This window comes from Anas acuta, chromosome 3, assembly GCF_963932015.1.
Source record: "Anas acuta chromosome 3, bAnaAcu1.1, whole genome shotgun sequence".
NCBI classification, from domain to species: Eukaryota; Metazoa; Chordata; class Aves; order Anseriformes; family Anatidae; genus Anas; species Anas acuta.
The window spans coordinates 35,882,507-35,901,975 of NC_088981.1; the positions used below are offsets into that span (position 1 = coordinate 35,882,507).

A 19,469-nucleotide genomic window follows, 5' to 3' on the forward strand; every position below is an offset into this window, starting at 1 on the left:
GATGGAGAAAATGGTCCACTTCCCCCAGTGGAAATCAAGATGTTTGCACCTGAGCTGAAAACTCCCAGCCTTGTGCCATCTCTGGAAAAAGACGGCAGGCCTGAATGCTCACACCCAGCTCAGCTCTGCTGCACAACTGGCACAGGAAAGGGGATGTGGCACTGGGAGCCACTTATCTTATGGATATAAAAGAGACAACATGGGCTGTCTGTGCAGGAGGTGGTGAAAGGCCGGTAAGTCCATGGGGTAGCTCACATCAGCAGAAGTAGACACCAGAGAATGCCCTCACCTCGCCCAGTGTGACCCGTGAAATACTCCAGGCCCTTCTCTGCTCCCATCAGCACCAGCAAACACAATCCTTCTCCACACCCACCTGTTTTTGTAAGTGAAGAAGAGACATCCCAAACAACCCAGCTGTGTATACACATTTTGTAAGCCAAACTTTTCATAAGGGACTCATGAATTTTACATTTCATCTCATGAACACTTTTCTTGCAGTTGTCTGAGGTGCCTCGAGTACCCAGCAGCTGTGGTCTGCAAGTTCAAGAGGTTCTTGCCCTCTTGCAGGCTTAGCCACAGTGCCTGGGGAACTGACGCAGCAGCAGCAGCCTTGAGGCCAGCCACCAGGATGCTCTAAGCTGACATGAGGCTTTTTAAACCACTGGCCCTCCGCAGTTTACACTAGATGGAGATGTGACCCCATAACCTTATTAATGTCTGGTTTCCTCCAGCAATCGCATCTATTATATTATCTGCGGCAGGAGGAGTGTTAAAAGTAGGCTCTGTCGAATGCCACTGTGTGCACTGATGCTCTCTGAGTGCTGGTACAGCTGCAGCTCCTTTGTTTTTGTCAAAGCAAGCCGCTAATAAAGGCTTGACGCTCCATCTACTTCAGCTGTGCAGTAGGGTACATCCCTGGGGTGCTCTCATTCCTGCTGCTCTCACCCAAATAACTGCTTTCACCTCCAAGGAAGAGAGCTATTCCTCTCTCGCTCTCTCCACTTGGTAAGGAGGCAGCGGGCTGGCCATTAATGCAACTGTGTACCTGCCTGCCCTCCTGCCACACAGCTGACCTGCAGACAGAGGGTTTCATTAAGCACCCAGCTCTACTCAAGCCCAGTGAATCATGCAGTCTGCACAGCAGGCAAGACTCAGATGGCCCTGAGATGCAGGATTAACCCACCCGCTGGGACCATGGGACTCACAGAGACCTAGAGAGCAGGGTCAGAATATGGTGCTTGTTTAGCTTAATGTTCAATATTTATTTATATGGTGCCTGTTTAACTTAATCTTTGGCATTTGTTTAAGAGAAGATAAATTCTTTTACAAGCAAACTAGGGGAAACAGAGAGAGAACCCATGCTGCTATACAAAGTACGTAAGGTAATACAACAGCTACCTTTTCAGGTCTTTCTCGTACACTGTAAAGATAGGGATGGTACCATAAAATGATATTAGTGCCTTCAAAAAGTAGCTTGCATTTCCACTGCGGTGTGGATCTCTTTCATTTTGCATTGAAGCAAAAAAAAGAGAGTGAAAAATATTGTTATAACTGAAGTCACCTTGCTTTGGGATTAATTTACAAGTTATTATTTACCCCTACTCCATGGCACTGCCTGAAGCTTCCTTTTGTAGTTCAGGAAGAGCAGCAGGGACTGTGGGGAAAGCAGGAACTTCAGTACAGAAAATAAAGCAGTTTAACAGCAGAAGACCCTGATAACTCATCACGGCTTACACTATGTTCTGCAGTGGAAAAAAAAATAATAAAAAGTTAAAAATAAAAGCTCTGAATAGCACAAGGAGCTGATCTTGTGCTGACTTGACTTGAAACAAGTGTCCATAAGATTGACAACCAGCCTGTGGGACACAACACAGGTACCGGTGGATATAATGGCCATGCCAAAAGCCCTAAGCTTGGAGCATCCTATCACACTCCTAGTAAGAATGAACTCCCTTCCAGAGGACAACATCACGTAAACCAAGTGGGAGCAGGCTTGTGAAGGGGCTTGAACACAGCAGTGGCCACTTGCTGGACACCACTGCCACCCAAAAACTTAATACAGGCTCGAATCTGTTGTTGCACTGTGGCCCTCAATTTAGCACTATTAGTCTGAAATGGGTAATGACACAATTCAACCCCTCTAGCATGGATACAGCTAATAGCACTAAAAAGTTGTTTAAACCATTTTAGAAACCATAAGCAAATGGGTACAACATTTTTTTCTAAGAGATGATCTACCTACATCAGTAAGGTGGGGAGAAGGTGGTTTAAATTTCTATTGCTTATGCTGTGGAGAAAGGGGCTAATTTTCCAAGATTTTCATGCTGCTGCTGTCTTCCATCCTGGAAATATTTCTAAGATTTTCTATTTGTCTTCAGGATTGAGATGAAAGGGAATACCGAGAGAAAGAATGGGAACTGAAAACCGTGCTAAGGTCCATTGGGCAAAACACCTTGAGAAGAGAAGCAACAAACCCACCTGCCTTCCAGCTGCTCACCTGAGAATTCATATATTTATTTACAGAGGGAGGAAAACAGTAGTCCAAGAAGATTAACCTGAAAACTATCAGTATAACAGGTAAGTTTTTTATTTTTCCCTAAAGGGAAATTGGGACTTTGTGATTTAAAAAGAGAAAAAAAAAAAAAAAGCGGAATTTACTTTTGTCTGAAGAATAGAGAAGTGCCACTGGAAACTTGAGCAAGGAGGATATTATAGAGGGGACCGTAATAAAAACAGGCAACTTGGTTAAAGCATTGCATGAACTGCTACAAGCATCCATACATGTATCTGTAGCTCGCTGCCCAGAGTTTCAGCCCATGTCTGAGTATGCCAGCTCCAAAGGGTTATTCAGCAATTCTTCCCCACTTCTGCCTTCAGTTTTAATTTCCATGTTCATCAGTTTTACTTCGAGGGACTTTCATTTCTCTCTCTGTTGTTATGTGCCACATGTTGTTTCAGAGGTTGTCAGAGGGCTCCTGGCTTTGCCATCTGCCTTCACAGGCAGGAATCAAGAATTATATTTCCAGTGCATCTGAATCAGCTTGTTTCCTGTGGTGGTTTCTCTCCCATTCTGCCTCTGCCCACTGTGTTTTGGCAGCGCCCAGCAATGTGCCCGACGGCACGGTGCAACACCTGGTGTGCTCGTGCTCCTGGTAAGAGCTGAGGTGCATCTCTTCCTCTGAGCAAGGTCAGCATCAGCCTGGACTCTGCTCCTTGCTGCTGAAGCTGGTCACCTTTCAGGTACCCTTGCTGTCCTGTTCAGACCATATACACGCACTCCACAGCAAAGTAAACCTCTCCTTTATGAGCCGCCAGCGATGCTCTGCCTGAATCTCTCCAAGCCACAGGCTAAAAGCCTGGTAGCCAGTAACCCTGACTGCTCTTCCTGGGGGTGAGCACAACAGGGTGGCTCTATAGCCTTCTCGTATTAGACTTTTTTAGTTTTTTAATAGGACTCCCTTACAGTGATGGTTTGAATTCTGAGCCTTGGGGAGCACATGTGTAGTCTGCCCTTCCTAGAGATTGAAATGCAGGTGTTTACTCCACCTTGCAGATGTCAGCAAAGGCTTATAACTTGCACCTAGACAACATGAGACAGTGGCATTCAATTTTTTCTTTCTTTGTTATTAATGAGATAGCTTCCTCTCTGGGTATTGTGAGTGGCAGGAAGTAGAGACCTGCCAATCAAAATGTTAAAAGGACATTGTCAATGTCACGCTTCCTCCTCAGCTCTCCATCGGTTTGAGCATGGAAACAATGTTCAAATTACCGCCCTGCTGTGTGCAAGGTGAGCACGTGAGGTCTGCCCCTGTGCATGCAGAACCTGGAAAAACTCAGGCAGTAGTTTTCATCTGAAAACGTCAGAGAATACAAAATAAGGTTTTCTCATGACACTTTATCTTCATAAAAATACAATATTAAGCAAACAGTAGGCAACATCCTGCCACTGGTTAAATCTGCACTCAACACCTCAGCAGCTTCTTCAGCAGAAACATTTACTGGTGGTATACGGCACCATCTGGAGTTGTAAATATTTATTCCTAGGGAAAGAATGGGGTAATCCCCATCACCATGCATGTGGTTCAACAGGCTTGGAGATTTCTTACACTTTCTAAATTAATGGTTAAATGGGTCATTTCCATCACAGCTTGTTCTGCAGGAAGGCTATCCACATCCCTTTTCACAGCTTCATAGGCTTGGACACATGGAGAGGAAAATACATATTAATGAAAGGAGGGTCAGAAGCCATATTTGGTGTAGTGTTCTAGACACATGGATGTGGAAAGCTCTGACTCTGGAATAAGCAACACACAGACTTGGATTTCCTCCCAGGGACAGAGATTCATGTTGGGGGCACAGCAATTCCAGCTACCTCACTCCCCCAAGGGGGCACCATGAGAAGGAAAGACTAGAACACAGTGAATGAAAAGGGGCCAAAGGAGATGTGCACGTGCTTTCCAAAAGCAATAGCACCTTATTACAGGCAGGATTGTATAAGTATGTTCAGAAGCAGCCTCCTTTTTTCCCCCCTTATCTTTATAGAAATTGCTGTCATTGCTACCGGTTTATGTTAATATGATGAATGAGTTCCCTAACAACCTATTGGTTTAGGTATAGTTCCCCAAAAGGAAAGCTTGGGAGTCCCTGATTTAAGCACAGTTGAGAACATTTTCCATGCAGTTTTTTTGTACAATAAGGTAGGAAAGGTACAGCATAACCTTTATGTGCTGTGGTTCAGTCCTCTATTCCAGGCTATGCTGAACAGTTGTTTCTGTGTTGGCATTCTGTGTTGACCCCTTTAACAGGTCCTGAATGGGGTTTTGCAAAGTAGTGATGCTGCCATGGTGACACCCACAGTAGATTTTGCAGCCAGTCTTACAATCTCAGGTAACTTCCACCCCAGCTGCTGCCGGGTCCCGTTCTTTTCTGGGGACGTGCAGAATTCCTCAGCTGCCAGCACCAGTTGTCACATGCTACACACAGCCAAGTTTTCTCTGAGATTGTTGAAGTGACCTGCGAGGTAGCCACTTTACATATGACATTATTAAAAGTAATGATATTTTCTTAGCATCTACACTGCTCAGGCTCTGCAAAACTCAAGGAGGTGTAATCCTTGCCCTTCTTCACATCCAAGTCATGCATGGCTCTCGAGAACAGTTTGCAATTCCTAGCACAGACGCAGCCCTTTCCATCCTGGTGCTGTAGGTACATACCTTAAAGCTGGTGGCCCCCAGGGACATGAGCAGGGCCCCGTCAGGATCATCTTTGTTCCTGTGGGCTTTAATTTATAAGCATTTTCCCTGAAGACAAGGTACTGCCTTTTTTTTTTTTTTTTTTTGCCTTTTTTTTAATCCCTATTCTTTTTTCTTTTTAGAGTCCCTTCTTTAAAGAAGCAACTCAGCACATCACCATCCTGCAGGCATGAGTTAGTAAACTTTTCTTCCCTGCTTTGTCTCAGACCATTTTTCCTTTTTTTTTCCCTGACCCTTATCTTCCCCTGAAGGGATTTTAAGCCACTCTGTTCTCTTGTCAGCCAAAGGTGACACACAAAGTGGTGCCATTTAATGCCAAACAGCATCTTCTTTGCATTCAGTGAGGCCTATGTCTCTTGTCTATCCAAGCTTTTATGATTTTTCTGTTTTCAGTAAATCACTAGCACAAAGCACAAACATCTTTATAAATGAAAAAAAAAAAAAAAGTGAAAAGAATTTAAACAGGTCATTTAAGCTGGAGCAAAGGAAGCAGATCTTGAAAACAGGTATCTGACCTAGGAATGGTATCTGATCTAGGAATTTTATCTGTATTTGCCTCCTGCTTTCTATCAGACCCAATTACACTTCCTTAAAACAGAAAAGTGAACTAAAAAATACAGCATCCTGACTTTCTGCAGTGAGAGAAAAAACAAATGGCATTAACAATTAGGTAAGACTGATCTCTAGGTCGAGGATTCTCATTTCCCATGTAAATCATATCTCCTCCAGCAATGGGACATGCTCCTCTGAACTCTACCAAGTTGTTATTGCTACTTATATTAAGATTTAATTACTGATCAGTCTCAAACAACATCCACCACAATCAGCCCCTCCACAAGAAAGACTCCATCAAGGAAAAAGCACGTTAAAAGTATTGTATTGTCAGAACAAACACTGGTAGCCTATTTCCTAAAATCTGTGTATTTTTAGGTAACAGCATTCAAGGACTCCTAGCTTGTACAATATCGTGATTGATATAGCACAATTGTCCTTTCTCTCAAGGACAAAAGCAAATGGGTAATGGAGGAATCCTGATGGAGTTCACCCAGCCTGACCGCAGTGTTTTTGCTGGTGATTCCCATCCCACACTACCCAGAGAGCATTTGAGAGAGAGAGGGAGGAAAAAGAAAAAAGCAGGAGTGACGATGCTGGTTATATCTGAGGCGGAGGCAACCAGAATGTTGTGAGTTTTAGGTAAACTGCCATGGAGCAGGAACTTCCAGGATTATTTCTTCAATTAAGTCACCGGTTCCTACTGCCCGGCACTGAGAACTTAAATGTACAAGTGTACTGTGTCATCTCCCCTGCTCCTGTGGCTGTCACCTTCCCGGACTCCCAAAGACAGAGGTGAAAAAACAGAACTTCAGCCTTGCAAGATATGCCAGGCAGAAAGGCAGATTTTGCTCCAGGATTGTGCTTGGAAATGTATTATCATTGCACTTTCATACTGTTTCTCACTCAACAGCACCTTGGAAGGCCAAGCCTGACCACAATTTTGGGTCAGTGAGTCAAGTTCACACTAGTTTTATTGTGCTAAGCTCTGATCTACCATTTCTGGCAGTTTGGGTGGTTCTAGCAATATATCTACAGTACTCATATGCCTCTCCTTCCTGTGTTTGCTATTTCCATCTCTTAACTCCTCATGTTGTAAAGTACTTATCCTCAGTTCATGGGAAAGAGTGGGAGCAGCTCCTTTGAGGTTAGACATCTACAGGTAGATACAAGTCACACAGACTTCGTCATCATCTTTTCTGAGGGGAGAAAAAAAAGTATCTTGGTTTTGGATGAGGGTTAATTTTCTTCATGGTTTCTTGTATGGTGCTGCGTTTTGGATTTAGGAGAAAAATAGCATTGATAACACAATGTGTTTTAGTTGTTGTTGAGCAGTGCTAACACTGAGTCAAGCTCCTCGTGCTGCCCTGCCAGCCAGCAGGCTGGGGGTAGACCAGGAGCTGGGAGGGGACACAGTCAGGACAGCTGGCCCTGACCGACCAAAGGGATGTCCCACACCACACAGCTTTGTGCTCAGTGATAAAACCTGGGGGGAGTTGGCTGGGGAGGAACTACAGCTGCCTGAGGACAGGCTGGGCATTGGTAAGTGGGTGGTGAACAATTGCATTATTCATCTCTTGAGTATTCTTTATTATTGTTTTCTTTTCTATTGTATAAAACTGTCCTTATCCCAACCCATGAATTTTAACTTCTTCCAGTTGTCTCACCCATCCCAAAGTGTGGTGCTCAGCTGCCTGACAGAATAAACTACAACAAAAAGGGGAAAAAAAACATAGAAGATACGTATCAGGTGAGACAAGAGCTGTGAATGGAGAAAAAAATGATTAAAAAAAAAAAAAACAACATTGCCAAGATATTATTTACTACTGCTGACTTCCCAATGGCAAATAGCCTTCAAGTGGTCCAGGAAAAAAACCCTTCTCCTAGCTTCCTCCATAGCTCTAAAACAACCACAGAAGCAAGCTAGGCCTTGCCCTTTTTCGAGACTTTCTGGGGTTAATTCTTCATTGCTTGGCACCAGAGCTCGTCCAGCACTACAGAGTGACAAAACTCCACATACACTGTCTAGGAGAAAGACAGTCTTGCTCTGACTTCTAAAGGTGGAGCCTAGAGAAAATAAAGGGTGAATACATGCAATTTGGAGTGGAGATTCACAGGACCATGTTCCTGCTCATTTCTGGTCTGAGAAGGAAAATGCAGAATGACTTTGTGCTTGCCTTGTACATTGATCAGAAAGAACATCATGAGTAACCACTGTGCACAGTGATAAATTTTATTGTTTCTGCTCTGACCAGTCACTTGGAAAGCTGTGGACTCATTGTGAAAGAACCATTAGATCAAGCTGCTAAAATGGGAGATGGTTTATGGGCAATTCAGAGTCTATTTAAACAATGAATATTCATGATCTATCTGGACAATTTCACATTCATGCTTAGATAATGCAGATTTATGCTCACACACAACAATGATTTGTGAATATTTATAGGTGAACACCTGGACAGTATTTGACAAATCCATGAATATTCATGATTACATCTGAAAGAAAGAGAAAGGTTCTACCTGAAGTTTGTGTCTGAACTACAGACACAAGAAGCTAATCCTCAATCTGCATTGTGCCTTAATGGTGATATGCAACAGCCAAAAATAGCATGACGGAAAGAGTCAGAGGTAGGGATCTCATCACTCAAAGGATCAGTAAAAAGCCAGGAAGCTTCTCTGAGCTGCTAGTAGAATTCCCATTGGTTTCATCTTTTGATGGAAATTAGGTTTCTGGTGCAGCACATTTTCTATGCGATAATTATCTGATGGTTGTATTTTGTTTACCTAAGACTTTTTTTTCCCCAGACAAAAAAGACTGAAATACTCATTGGGGAAAAAAAAAAAACACAAAAGTGTGAGTGGATATGTGTACCCACACATGTATATGCATGTTTAAGGGGTCTTTATACCAACCTAGCCTGTGCCTTCAAGGTTCATACTTAAGTTCATGCTGCTTCAAGCCAGCTGTGAACACTGAACCACTGTGTTTGGTCCTCATAGAGAGGTTCTCAAAGCCAGCTGAGATGAGACCAGATCAATGCCTGAGGTACATGTGAGTCCTGAGAAAAATGATTTAGCTTCAGAGAGGAGAATCACAGGATACGGATCACTTTTTGTGATAAGGAGATTTAAAGGCAGAGATACAGATTGGGACTCCAGGGAAAAAAAAAAAAAAAAAAAAAAAAACAACACACATTGATAGCAGAGACACCAGCTGCTAGGTTCACATGTGCTTATTCACATGAATTATCCTCTTAGGAGATAAAAGCACCCTGGCATTGGAGTTCCCTCTAAGGGAAAAAAAGAGCCTTTTGTTGAGGGGTCACCCAGGCACTGGAAGACTGAGACCTTACCATCTAGCAGATGTGACAGCAACCAGTAACTATCTGCTGACAAAACCCATACGTGAATTCTCAGTCTTAAGCCTGGGTGCCATCTTCTAACTTCCTCTATATCCAACCTCTAAAACTAATCATGATGTCCCCATTAATAAGATCACCAAAATCTCCTCTGTTATTTCCACTGATGCTTAGCTCCTTTTGCAATATCTTATTAACAGAGAAGACATTAAATTTTCTCTCCGTGTTCACTGGGAGCAAAGAAAGCAGCAATGACCGGTTTCAGAGGCTTGCTGGCAGCCAGAGCATGGAGGTTGAGCTGTGTCTGGTCACATTTGGCCATGTTTTGTCACATTTCATCACATCAGAGACTGTCTGCGCATGAAATGTGGAGCAACAGAAGTACTAATAAATGCCATCACCCTTACCCTGATGTCACCCAACAAGTGCTCTCTACAGCCTGATATTGTCTGGACTAAGCTGCATAGAAGGCTCTCTGACCTAAATTCATTGAGACAGTTGGAAATTATAGCAGTTGAAAATAAAAGCATCTCCAGACGGGTAAATAGCCCTCTTCTTTCCATTTCCTCAAATTATCTCAGCATCAGGCACTTTTCTGCTGAGACTGCCTCCCCCTGTGAGGAACAGACAACTCAGGTCTCTTGGGATACTCAAATGGAAAGCAGGCAGCACTCAGATATCAGGCCTGGGGACTTGTTCCTGTCCCAGGCAGAGATGAGTTGCCTTGGCTCCTCTGTATCTACGTTAGGTTTCTACTCCCATGCTCCCAACTCACTCCAGCATTACCTCTGCTTTCAGAAAGCCCCTTAAAAGTGTCTGTTCTCAGCTTGTGTTGAATAAACAGTCTGTGAGAGGTATTCAAATAGACCATACCTCTTTGGTGGGCTCTGGAGACTGAAAATGGATGGGTGAATGGTTTTGCCTTGCACAGCTCCAAAATGGGTTCCTCTCAGCAGCAGCTGGACATGGGGCAACTGTTGGTGCCTTCCCAGCTCTGATGGGGCCAACTCACTCTACAGGACATGGCCCAGCCCTCCTACATGCAGGGTATTGACATAGTGGGGAATGGCAAAGGAAGGCTGGGCTGGCTGCACCAGCTACTGCCCAGAATACAGTATATATTTATATTTAATCCTTGGTTTAATCCCAAAGGATTAAACAACTGAACACATACTACACAGACCTCCACGATTACCATTTCAAAGCCCCCTGACTTTTTAAAAGCAGTCTCGTTATCACAGCAGGTAAATCTTAATGTTAGAGTGGTCAGCACTGGAAATAAAACACCATTTGATAAATACTATCTTCGCTGCCCCATTTCCCCACAGTTTTCCCCCATGTTTTATTTTCTATAAACAGAAATAAAAATTCTGTATCAGGCTACAATGCCTTTTGTCCAGTCTCTACCAAAATCACCTGCAACATCAAACAAAAAGTAATGTCTTTGGATATGTCATTATTTACAAGGAAAGTTTCTTCTCAAGACCCTTTTTGCTTAGAAAAATTTTAAAAATGAATTTCAAAAAACAGTATAGAAAAGAAGAAACTACAGTGGCATTTGGCTACCAATATTTCCATCTCTTTCTTTGAGCATGTTATGTAGATTTTTAATACCATGCAGCTGGGACTGACTCTCTCCATGTGCCAGTACAGCATCTGCTGCAGTGAAACCCCTGTTAAAGATGGAAGTTCCTCATTGATAAATGGTAAACAAACAGTGGATGCCATCTCTGACAGAGTCAACTCGGGCAAATGGACAACTTTACTTTTCACCAATGTCTCTACCAGTCCTTTGAACCCTTTGCAAAAATCTATCCTGTAGCAGTTAATTCCACGGGTCTGTTGTGTACCATGGAACAAAACATATGCTTTGTTGCTTCAGTAAGTGCTGCCCTTCAGTTTCACTGTGTGTTTTCAGTGTTTCCTGCCATGAAGCTAACAATGGGAGTCCTTGTGTCTTCTGTTAAGGCATTTTCTTCAGTGAAGCCTTTCAGCTGACACCTTGTAAATGCTTGTGATCACTCAGGGTTAAATCTTCACCTGGGCATGCAGCTGAAGGCTTTGTCAGAACCCTCTGTTCCAATGCTGCGTAAAGACTGTGCAGTGCAGTGTGTTAATCATGTTTGTGGAATACAAACACCAGCAAATGCCAAACACTGCTATGCTCTAATGAGAAGGCTCTGCACCTGGGGGCTCTTTTTCTTTTTTTTTTTTTTTTGCTGTTATTCCTCCATGCATCTCAAATGTAAAGAATTAGCAACATTGCTGCAATCATCACAGTATCTTTAGAAATAAATGCAAGGGGGAGAAGGTGCATTCTCATCATGATCTTATCCTTCCAACCCCACAATGTACAAACCATGACAACACATGAGCTTGCATTGATCTCTGGAGACCCCTGAAGACTAAAAGGAGAGCCATTACCTTCATCTTCCATAGGAAAGCCTGCAGAAAAGTGCTAACCTGCAACACTCATGTTCACACCAGCTGCCAGCCATCACAGCAACAGCTTCCTTCACCTCTGGCAGATGAAGGCATGGAAAGGCAGAACCACCCCTGCCCAAAGCAGGATGCACCATCCTTTTCCAGCTGCCAGTCCCCACACCCGCTGCTCTGAAAGCAGCAGCAGTTCTAGCTGGTGTTTGACCAAGAGCAGCAGTGACTATCAGCCACCTCCAGCTACTGAGCTCCTGCCTGGATCTCCACAATCACTTTTGGTCTCAAACCCTGCACATCCCTGCCGAGTAGCAACTGAGCACATCACCTGAAGCAGGAGAAGCTTTAGTGCATTTATCTTCCTGTGACACCTGAAACAAAGCAGGCTGGAAGGCATATATTAATGACTTTGTCCTCACTACAGCTGGTCAGGAAATGTTTCAGTGCAATCAGCTTTTCATTGCAAAATACTGATTTGTCAAAAGCACTATTTTTCATGTATGGGCTTAAACTCAGTCAAGTTCTGGCCTGGAAAAGCTTTTGAAATCTAGAATTAGAGTGTCAGGAGGGAAAGGGGAGAGGGAATGGAGAAGACACAATTATCACCCTATTGATTTCCCAAGGCCAAGCCCCCTGTATGGATAAACATCTGTGTCCTGGGATGCTGACAGGGCTCATTCTGGGGACAACACCAAGCGTGGGGGCAGGATTAGCACACCATGAACAATCAGAATTCAGCCTCCAACTCTGCCAACACACTTTGCGAGCATTAAATTCATGTGCACACCAGGAGAGAGATAAAGTACCACATTTACTCACAGATTCTTAATAAAAATGCCGTTCAAAGTTTAATTAACATACTTTTTGTTTGCAGAATCACCCCACAGCTGCAGCAAAATCTGCTTCTCTACAGTATTCCAGGGCCAAGCTCTGCAGCAGGTTATGCCCAGGTGCATCTGCAGGGTGGCTCGTTCAGACCAAGCCAGTACTTACACCAGCACAGCAGCGCAGACTCTGTCCCCTTAAAGTTCATCAGATATCCTTTCCCTCCCACAGTTGGATTTTTATTTTTAGCTTGTCAGCAGCAAAGGGAAAAAAAAAAACACACAATAAAAGCCTCATATTGCTCCAGCCAGCTGGCAGTTCTGCTTCCTCTTGTCTATCTGGCTGTGATGTACCTGTGCTTGTGCATCTGCATCCCCCTGTTCCTGGGGGCAAGATACACCAAGAAGCAGGGAAGAGCAAAACCAGCTGCTTATTGCTCTCAGGGTGCCCCTGCTGCAGTACCCAGCTGCGGCAGATCTCAGCTTCTTCAGCCCCATGATCTGCTCTGCCCGGAGGAGTAATATGAATTCAGGGAGGGGAAACAGAGCTGCTCGGATGAGGAACTGAGATGCGGGTTGATCGTTTCATCCGTATTGTCTGGGTGCCATCAGAATACATTAACTCCTTCATTTATCACGGCGCTATCATTAGAAATCTCAATTATTTCTGAATGCCACACTGACAAAATGTTTAATTAGCTACTTTGTTGCATTAATCACTTTTCGGATACAAGGAAAAACTAGAGGCACAAGTGCAGGGCCCCGTTATTTTTTATAGAAATGTGTGCAGAATGAAGGAAGCTGTAATAAATGTCCCCATTGTTACACAGAGATAAAGGTCAAACATTAACACAGCATCCATATATCTTTAGCCTTTAACAAGGAGCACATACCTGTCAACTAGAGCCTTTTGTACCAGTGATGAGAACACTACGAGATGCCCAGAAATCAACATGTAGAAGCAGTTTAGGGGTTGTTTCCCCTCTGAGGGTGCTGCTGCTCTGGTGCACTGGGGTATCCATAAACTGAGCAGGTAATCAGTTCAGATATTGCCATCAGGAACCTTTTACAGTTAGGTTTTCTCAGGATATTCATGGATTTTACCTGCATTTTCAGGTGACATTTTGGTTTATAAAATTAATCTAGCATGGGCCTGACAATATTAGGAGTCAAAGACTGGGTTTCTTTCTTATATTGAAGTCACTCAATCCACTACCGAAAAGCCAACAACCATGGATAAGCCTGACCAATATTCCCACATACATTCCCAGTACAAGCATAGGATGAAGAACAGCTCTTGGATGCCCCATCAGATCTTGCAGACGTAATGCACTACCATGGAGACAAGTTTGCTTCGGAGCCCTAATTTCCAGAGTTTTTTCCTTTTTTCTGGCCAGAGGCAGCAGGCATTGCAAAGAGCACAGATTGTTCTGTCCTTTTATATTATACCTGTCTAGCTGAAAATAAGACACAAGGTCACTTCTTGTCATGGAAACACATGCCTCTGAATGGAGTGAGATTATCATTTCATATAAATCACAACCATTGAGTGACTTCAGAAGACAACAAAGTACCTCAGTGCAAGACCATCTGGCCTACAACCCAGTCAGTTTGGTGGGTGGACATTTGGCATTCTAGGCACTCAACACCCTTCACTCAGCTTAAGAGCTTCAAAATCACATCTCCTCTTTGCTAGGATCCTCTCATTTCCAGGCGTCTCCTCTGTTCTCACAAAGAGGAGAGGCAGCAAAAACTCCACAGCCTGTTTCTGAGACACTTCGCTAAGAAAGAGGTAACCCAAGTGCCAGCAGTTCCCTGGTGCTGTTCATGGGTTCGTGCATTGAGTTAGTGATGAAAAAAATAATCAATAGGTCTAAGGTGACTGCCTTATGTATTCAGCAGTGGCCAGTTAAGAATTGCCTCACTTTTTTCAAGCCCTGATCATCCCCATACATTTCCAATGCATCTGTAAATGGCTCAGGTTCAAGTTGCGCACAAAACCCTTCCTGATACCAGCAGTCTTCTCTCCACTGAGGCAGTAAGGCCTGCCAAACTGGGAAAGGATTTCTGGCTGGAAATGGTGTATCCAGCTCAGGATGGCTGCTGAGTGTCTGAGGAGACCTTCTACAATGTGCTTCACTGCCAGTCTTCCTAATAGGTGCTTTTATAAAAAGTCCTTAGGTCCATAGTTCTTATAATCATTTCAGGAGAGGTCCTCAAAACAGTTTGCAGACAGGGAAGAAAAATGTGTTGGTTTAGCTCAAGCCATACTAAACATTGAATCCATGGAGAAACTTCTAGCTCACTTATTGTTTCAGAAGGACAAAATAATGCAAAACTGAGAAAGAATATGCATGGGGAAAATGGGTTTTGACTTATCAGTCATTTCCACATTTCTTTCTTTAAAGCATTCTCCCTCAAACAACCTCAGAGCAAAGCCATTGAAAGCATCTGATTTCTGCAGCAGACATTTTTAATGCAGGGAGATGTTCTGGCTCACAAACTCCAATTAGTTCTAATATTAGGCCTGCCCATAAAACATACAGTCTCCCTCATTTTCCACAACCACATCGATAAACATTATTGTAAGGGGATATAAATATAACTCATTAGTTTGTTGACACTCAATGGCTTATCTATATATGTAATGTCATCCTGCCATTATTGATGCTTTTTAAATGGCACAGTATCATTAAGGAGTAATGTTGTAATTCTATTAATATCATTTGGGCTGGTTCTTAATAACTACACCAAAGTAACTGCAGCATCATCCACAGGACGTGGATGAGTGCATAATATATCTCTCAACACATCATCTATAATGTTCACCATCCTCAATGGCCAGCAAATCACAATGTCGTTAGCACTCCAGCTGCTCACTTCAGTAGATGTGGGGCTTGTAAAGGAAAATCCTGCCTCCAAGCTTGCCTGCTTGTTTCCTGAAATCCATGACATAAAAATGCAGCAGCAGATTACCATTGTTCAGTGGGCTGAGGTCCGCTGCACCACAATCAGATGTGCACAGGAACCAGCTAATGGCTGGCAGGGTGCTGCTGTGCAGAGGTTCTTTCATGGTGATACACAAAAAAGGAAGCAGTTGGGATATCTTGCTTGCCATATCCTGACTTTCCCTGTGGTCAGGGAAAACTTTCTTAATTTCTGACTCTTCTTTCCTGCTTGTCTCCTGATAGGTCCAAATTTTCTTTTGAAAATCTGTTGTTTTCTTTTAACAAATGAAATGAAATGTTGATTTCTTTTAACAAATCTGTTGTTTGCCCACAAAAAAAAAAAAAAAAAAAGTGGACAAGCAGCACATTTGGCTCCTCTCTTGTCACAAGTCAGATTGCACAGGACCAACTTCTAAGGTTAAGATGCCTTCATGTCCTTACCCTTCTGTGCACTGCCCATGTGTTTTCTTGGCTCCAATGCCATCCTTTGCCAGCTCAGTCAGAGAAAAACTGGAAATTGCTCCAAAAGCCTGAGAAAAACACCCTTTCTGCTAAGTCCTCTCTTAAATGCAAGAATTGAAGGTACCTCCCACCTGTGTTTGAACTTCCAGGAACAAATCTTTGCATCTAGCTGTTCACCAGTGGCTGTCCAGGACTTCTGGTGGGAACCAAGAGACATCATGGCCAGAAAGCCCACTCTTCTGCAGGCAGAGCATTCACTTCAGAATGTTTCTCAACTTCCAACAGGAAGACAAATCGAAAGGCTGAAAGCAAAAGACAATCTCCCCCACAATAACACTTCAAATTACGGGAACACAGATTAAATGTAATTGCCTACTAACCATTAGCTACTTAATTACATGCTCTGGGCAGTGTACAAAGAGGTTGATTGCTGATATCATTTACCCCACTGAGCCCAGTGAGTCATTCCTGACCTATACCAGCTTAAATTAAAAGAGTTTTAGGCCTCTTTTGCTTTATCTGGGAGAAATATAAGCATCAAAAACAAGCATGTGTTGGGTTTTGTGCAAAGGGGGCTGATCAGAAAGGCTGCAGGGAGCCTCTTCTCCCAGCTGAGCAGAGCTGAGAGTGAGCCAGGGCACCAGCCACCTGTCAGGACTAGTGGGAGCTGGGAGATAAATCCCTGGACCCCAGCTACAAGGCTGATATGATACTTTTCTATCTCTACCAGGATCAAAGGCTACTACATAGTAACCTTTAAACCCACCAGCTGTAATGGCTCTGCTGAACTAACAGGTTACTGCAGTTACTTCAGCACACATGTACATGGTGCTCACCACTAAGCCCCCCTATAGCAGCTCTATAAGTGAAGTACATTTTGCATGATATTGGCACTCAGCAGATGAAAAAAATGCTGTCCAGCCATTTAGGTCTGTCATTTTTCAGTGCAACATATGGGTACAGATGATAAAATAACCTTTATTTTTAAATAAAGCTACTTTTTAGTGAAAACATCATAGCTTTATACATCACATCATATTTCTTTTAAACTGTATGAGAGATAATAGTTTGCTCATGCTACCAGCTGGGGGAATTGCTCTTCAGTTCAAGCTGTAAGAAGATGTATTTTGGTATTACAGTCCCTGTTTTAAAACCTGTTGCTCTGCAAGGCAGTGTGGGATGTCATTAAATAAATCATTTTCTGTCCCTGAAAGCCAGATATCCAAGCTGATATGAAGCAACAACTACAAGAAATACACAAAATGTCCAAAAAATAGAGGTGATATTTTCCAAATTGTTACTGCTTCCTATAGCAAAGCGCATTTGTAGTGGTGTCAGGCTATGTGCAACTGTGGGCTCAGTGAAGTTAAGAGTGAGCAAGCAGCCCCTGGAACAGCCCAGTAGAGAAAGAAAATCACAAAAGGCTGGAGGAGATGCTTCCCTACCCCATCCTACCAAAGAGCCTGCATGAAAGTCCTGCAAACACACCATTGGCACAGATTTGTTCACTTACACTAAGACAACCTACTCTTGATTGCCTCCACTCTTCTGAATCTGGTCTGAAGTTCCCCCTCTACAGACAGGATAGAAGATCCTGACCATGAAGTGGCCAAGGGATCCAACAAAAAGAGAGGTCATTACCTTTGCAGCTGTTTGAGGTAGCTGAAGTAACTGATCACTAACATTTTTAGTCTCACATGGCTTTTATCTCACCAGCACAGAAGCAAATGGCTTTGTAGCACCCAAGCAGTCATTTATATCCTCCCCACAGCACAGGACTTGGGAGTTTCTTTCCCTTCAGCTGCCATTGCATCCATCTGATTGGCACGTCACAGCATTTATTTACTTTACTGATAGAACCTAATTGGGTGTAATTGCTGAAGCATCTTAAATAATTCTAAATACAGGAATTGATTTGGGGATTAAATGGAATATGATAATTGCATAATTGAACAAAGTAGCTGGAGTCCTCACCCAGCTAAGTGGATTTCGTGATTGTGGCTGATTGCATCAGAATATAAATCAGCCTAATTTGCATGGCTGACATGAGCTTTCCCTCCTCCTCTCTGGAGCTGGTTTTAAGTAGGTCACATCCAGCAGAGCAGAGGGAAGAAATAAAGACCTTAGAGAGAGGCACCCTTGGTGCTGGACTGTAGAGTGCTCTGTGGTTTCCAACATGCAGGAGCTGACTTGGGCAGGAGTTTTTCTGAAGTATTTGGGGTGTCACTGGCCAAAAGCTGTTTGAGCCCTACCTAGGACTAGGGGAATTCATGATGATGTTTTTTTATCCTTACAGTTCTTAATAGTTTTGGCCAGGTTTTCTAGGGAGATCTGTCTCAAGATCACTCTGTTAAGGTAATTTTTAGCAGAAGTAACCTCACCCCAAGGGAAGCTGAGTAGCTGGTAAGGTATTTCTTGAGAGTCTTTTTCTTTCCTGTGCTTCTAGTTCCAGATGGGTTCATCTGCAGCTTGGATCTGTTACCCTTCTTGTCCTGTTGGAGAACTCCAATTTTCCAGTGGGAGTTGGCCCAAAGAAAAAGCTGGCTGAAGCTGGGATAGGGCTCTTCAGCAGGATTAGCTCTGTGGACACAAGCCAGTCTAATCAGGAAGGCTGTAAAGTGTGCAGTACTTACAAGTGGCTCTACGGGAGCTGTTGAGGTTCTGTGGATTTTTTGTAAATCAGCGAAAGCACACGTAATTCTAGGATGGGGGCTTTGCACTGTCAAGATCATCATTTATGTTGTATAAGTAATAACACATACACAGTGAGATTAATTCCATTTGAAAAAGCAGTATCTTTCCCAACACATTTTTCTTTTCATATTGTCTGTGCCTCCATGTGTAACTTAGGCTTCAGCTACTGGTTCACTACCTTACCGTGGCAGTTTATATCCATAACGCACCCCACATAAATGTTTATTACCATATTATTGTATGATGGTACTGGCTCTTAATCATTTGTTAACACAGTAAAATCAAGTGTGTAAGATATGTACCTGTATCAGAAGTAATGTAAGGAATTGAATTTCACCTCTACAAATAAGTTGTTTTTAACATTAAGAATGGCACTAAACTCTATTAACTTTATTAATTATGTGCATGCATATCACTTTGTTCTCAGTGAAGCAAGACAGCATTTAGAGGAAGGTGGAAGTTTCTATTGGATCAATCAGTCTGAACTTGTCATTGTTCATTCCCAAGTCTTTGTGTTGAAGGGAAAATTGTCCTTCTTCTCCCCCCAGACTGGCATATTGATTGCTTCAGTACAATGAAGGCATTAATCAAAGGAAATTAAGTCTGAGGTTGTGAAGTACTGAGCTTCTCACTGCAACAATTCCGCTCCTCTTTGTGCTCATACATGACTGCAGCTCTGCCCATGCCAAAGCTGCACCAACAGAAACAGAATTCTCTCCTGGGCCCCTGTGTCAGGTGGTAGGAAGGACCTGATGTCCTTCACTCTGCCAGGCCTTTCTTTCCAGAGGGCAGGATGTCAAGCATTTGAAGGTGGAAGTCAGAAAAAGTGCATTATTATAGCCTTGCAAAACCATTATATTACAAAATCTCAGACAGGCTAGAAGTATGGACATTTGTAGGGGTGTGAATTCAAATTAAAAAAAAAAATAACATTAATAAAAT

At 43.1% G+C, this 19,469-nt stretch overlaps 2 long non-coding RNA genes across 4 annotated transcripts in view; one reads left to right on the forward strand and one right to left on the reverse strand.

Moving 5' to 3' along the window:
• LOC137853818 (uncharacterized) overlaps positions 1-17,575 on the reverse strand; it is a 43,426-nt gene extending 25,851 nt beyond the window's left edge. Inside the window, exons 1-2 of one of the 3 annotated variants that reach the window (XR_011094742.1) lie at positions 17,475-17,546; positions 15,965-16,072 (exon numbers count right to left, since the gene is read on the reverse strand). This is a non-coding gene — a long non-coding RNA (uncharacterized lncRNA). Of the gene's footprint in view, positions 1-15,964; positions 16,136-17,474 lie in introns of all 3 variants that reach the window. The other 2 variants (XR_011094740.1, XR_011094741.1) reach the window with 2 other exon arrangements.
• Positions 17,576-17,863: 288 nt separating this feature from the next.
• LOC137853820 (uncharacterized) lies at positions 17,864-19,173 on the forward strand. The gene is made up of 3 exons (XR_011094743.1): positions 17,864-18,044; positions 18,130-18,188; positions 18,280-19,173. It is a non-coding gene; the product is annotated as an uncharacterized lncRNA (long non-coding RNA).
• The last annotated feature ends 296 nt before the right edge of the window (positions 19,174-19,469 follow it).